Below are 4,485 nucleotides of genomic sequence, written 5' to 3' on the forward strand. Positions count from 1 at the left end.
TCCTGCATTCAGATTGTATACAGCAGAGGTTCACAGAACTTTCAGCTCAATAACCAGATTCATAATCAGATGGAATAAAGTCCACAGACTTTATAGACAGAATGGAGAAGTGATGACATCATCTGATATTGTTGTTGCACCTGACATGTAAACATCCTGCATTATAAAAGTATTCAAACCACCATGTATTTAAACAACAGTACTTGAGAGTATTATTGTAAATCATCACACAGGTCAATGTTCTCACACCAATACTGAATGTCATACAATGTGTAGTACTAGCATATGTTGATGGCCTAAACAACTAAACAAAAAAATTAAATTACTCACGTTTTATTTTAAGTAAAAGTATTTACTTCTGCATTGTAGAATACTCTGCAAAGTAAAAGTACTCATTTTGTGCAGAAAGTCCCATTTCAAGTTTTCAAATGTATAAAAATCTTTTTATAATAGCAGTTCTACAAGCTTCTAGATCTGCTATTTTCAAATATCCGAAAATATAGGCATATACAAGCCTGAAGTGGTTAATGTTTATTGTAATATCAAAATGTGCAAAGTAACTACTAACTAAAGTTTTCAAATAATTGTAGTGGAGTAAAGGTCTTTGCACACTGCTGCGTTTTTGTTGCAAAATGTGTTTTTCAGGGCAAGGAGAGAAAGAGAGATAGAGAGAGCAAGGGACCGAGTGGTGCGCGAAACAGGCGTCAGTGTGCAAACGTGACGAACATAACGTGAGGTTGATTTTGTATTTGCGCGCTCCGAAATTCACTCCGATATTTGGCCCGAAAAACGCAGCAGTGTGCAACCAGCTTAAAAGTACAATATTTGCCTCTGAGATGTAGTGGAGTAGAAGTAAAAGTATCGGAAATTGGAAATACACAAGTGGGTGGGTGACGTGACGTAACGTTTTCGCTGTCCTCGGTGTCAAACATGTATAAATAAAAAATATATTTGTCAAAAACCTTCTGAATATTGTGCAGGACATTAAGCTTTATGTGAACTTACTCAAGATTAAAACATTTCATTCCTCATTTCTTCAGAATTTTCAACCAAACATGGCAAAACTCATATGGTGTGACTGTCCTGACCTTGTTTCTCAAAGTGGGAACTTGAATAAAACTAAGAAAAAGAATTGCTAAAAATCATTTGAAAATGAATTTAGGCTAAAAAAAATGTCTATTTGTGAGCCTATATCTTTTCAAAGTCAAAGCATAATGTTTTCAGTCATTTCTGATCAAAAACATTTTGTCCCCCAAACCAAAATCATTTGGTGTGACACTAGTTTGGACAAATTAAACAGGCAATTATTTGGACACCTATTGGCTAGAGAGGTCCTTCTTCTGTAAGGCTATTCAGCACTCCCAGCACAACTGCAAGACAGGTGTCTGAGGTGAGTTATGATTTTAACATTTTCATGAAATGCCATCTTGTTGAAACTTTGACAAACTCACCACTTTGGATGTCTGTTGGTGTGGCACCTTTTCATTAAAAAAAGCTTAAGTTATTTGAAGTTTTGGTCATATTTCCATGTAGATCTAGGTTGCTTTGTTATAGCTAGCATGCTGTTCGCATGCTAATGTGTACATAGTAGCCTCAAGGTAAACCTAAATGCAGAAAACGTAATATGGTGTGACACTTAATCATAATGGTGTGACATGTCTGCTTGTCACGCCATATGACTTGATTGTCACACCATATGATTTATACTGTATTTAACTACAGATATAACAATAAATAACAAAGTTCCATGTTTCTTTTGTACATTTAAACATTTGTTTTAAACATTTTTACATAAAATGTAATTTAGCTTCATTCAGTGATACTTCAAATTCATCAGACAGAGCAGAAACCCCTTCACAGAAACCTTAACATATTGTTTCAATCTAAACAATATTTTCTCTTTGTCTTAAACTATACATTCCATTTTCTTTTGTCAGCTGGAAAATGACAAGTGCTGAGAGAACGAGAAAGTACAGGGAGAAACTAAACAATGACCCAGCAAGGAGAGAGGAGCCAAAGGGGCGAGACTGCATTTTCTACGAAGAGCAGGAGGTTGTCTGTGGCATAGCAGAACCGCAACAAGGCAGCCGGTTTGCTACCCTCACCAAATACGACTGGCTGATGTACAATACAGTCTAAATGTATAATCTAATCTGATCACTCACTGGACTGGACAGTGGACAGTGTTAAGGTAGGACCCGAGACAAAACTAGTGTTAAGGTAGGACCCGAGACAAAACTAGCGAAAATAGCTGATCTACAAGCTCTCAACACGTTGTGCTGCGAGAGCTTGTAGATCAGCTATTTTCGGAGTTGCGCAACCCAGCACTCTTTAGCTAGTGGAGATGTGGTGTAATGTCATGATTCCTAATTACATTTGTTCAACACAAAATGCTGTGTTCAAGTTCAGGAGACTTCGGAAAAAAGCAATTTACCTGAATGCTGAGTTCTGTTTCCACGAATTGGTGTTAATAAAATGTTGCCTTGGCTCCAAGTGTGGCTATGCGCCTTATTGTCTCTTTAGGATCCTTCTGCCGTGGGCCGGCAGAAGACTTAGGTGTGCGTAGCATTCCTGTGCACATCCTCATCATCCATCTACTACTACAATTCTTTCTTATCCCATGTTAAAGCCCTACAATAATATCCTGTTCAGAAATATTAAGGCCATGTTATCCTGGGTAATTGTTTAATCAATCAGTAAAGTTCAGTACTCACTAATAGGTAGGTTAAAACACAGTTTGCTTTGACACATGAAGATATGATCATACGGTGTGACACTAAATCATTTGGTGTGACATTCCAAATAGTGAAAAATCATACCTTTATTAATGATTAAACCAAAAAAATGTTTATGGATTACATATAGAATATTATCAGGAAGAGTCACAAATATTTGTGTAATTTTAGAGAAAGTTTTGACAGAATACATTTAAAATATGTTGTAAGATCATGAACATGGGCCTCACACAGAGTGTCGATTATGAAAAAAATATACAGATATAATTAATTTTCAAAAAACTATAGTGGATCACTGGTTAGTTATGATAAAGGACTTTGATAAAGTGAGTAACTTAAGAAAGATGTACTCCATTTTCATTTTATGAACAATTATTTTCATGTCACACCATATGACGATTTTAGGCACAAGTACAACAAACTGCTGAATAAAGTCTGATTCCAATAAAATATCTAAACACAAAATGTATTTCCATAAGGTTGAGAGTGAGTAGAACAAAAGTAAATAACTTTTATGCCTGCAATTTAAAGTTTTTTTAAAAACACATTTTTTGGGGCGTCACGTCACTGACCCAAGTACAGTACAAATACCTCAACATTGTAATTAAATACAGTAAGTAAATGTACTTAGTTACTTTACACCACTGCAACCAGTGACCATAAACAGCCTCAGAACCAGTAGAGATAAAGTATTTTGTTTCAATGTTTTATTGTGAAGTACAGGATACAGATATTCAGTTTCAATTCAATCACTTATGCAGTGCTTCCCTATTTTCAAAAACAGACACAGAAAATAAACACATCATTTAAAAAAAAGACCCTCTATGACAGGCCCAGGGGTTAACAAACCTTTTTGTCTCAGGGCACCCCATGAATATTTTTTTCATCCGAGGCACTCCTACATTAAATCGCCGTTGTTGGGTGGAAACCTTGTATGTCCAAAACCTTCTATTTTTGTGTTAGTATTATAAAAACGATTTAAAATAGTGAAAATAGCAGATCTACAAGCACACAACGCCTCGCCATTTGAGGCGTTGTGTGCTTGTAGATCTGCTATTTTCACTACTTGTGTGACACTGACTTTTGTATGATGAATTAGGGCTTTTATTTTACCGAAAAACATACCGGTACACATTTGAAACTTGGAGATACAAGGTTTTTGCCTGCAGTGACGATATTGATAATTTTCACCTTATATTTATAGCATGTTTTAGCCACTATTTGTGAGGAAAACATTGAGATAACAGCCATTTTGGTTAGAACTGACTGAAAATAACTTTGTACTTAAAATGATACTAAATATTTTTTTAAGTGTCCAAATAAATTCCAAATATCAAATGATCTCGTGGCACCCCTGGACTGCTGTCGCGGCACCCCAGGGTGCCCCGTCACCCACTTTGAAAACCCCTGCTCTATGAAAACAGTTTGGAATCCCTGCTGTGAATGAAGAACATTGTGTAATCATTAATCTGTTGTAAATGAAGAACATTGTGTAATCATTAATCTGTTGTAAATAAGGAATCTAAAGTTCACATCCTTTATTGTTTTATATCAGAGAGCTGACAGTAACTGCTGATATAATAAAACCTTGCTGCACTTACTGTGCAGCAAGTGTTTATTATTGTGATGTTTTTATCTGCTTATTGTAAGTCGCTTTGGATTAAAAGCGTCTGCTAAATGCCTAAACTGTAAACTGTATAAAGATACGTTTATTAACAGCTCCCCTGCCTAGTGCCTAACACGGCCAACG

This window comes from Nannobrachium achirus (assembly GCF_963921795.1).
Source record: "Nannobrachium achirus genome assembly, chromosome: 15".
NCBI lineage: Eukaryota > Metazoa > Chordata > Actinopteri > Myctophiformes > Myctophidae > Nannobrachium > Nannobrachium achirus.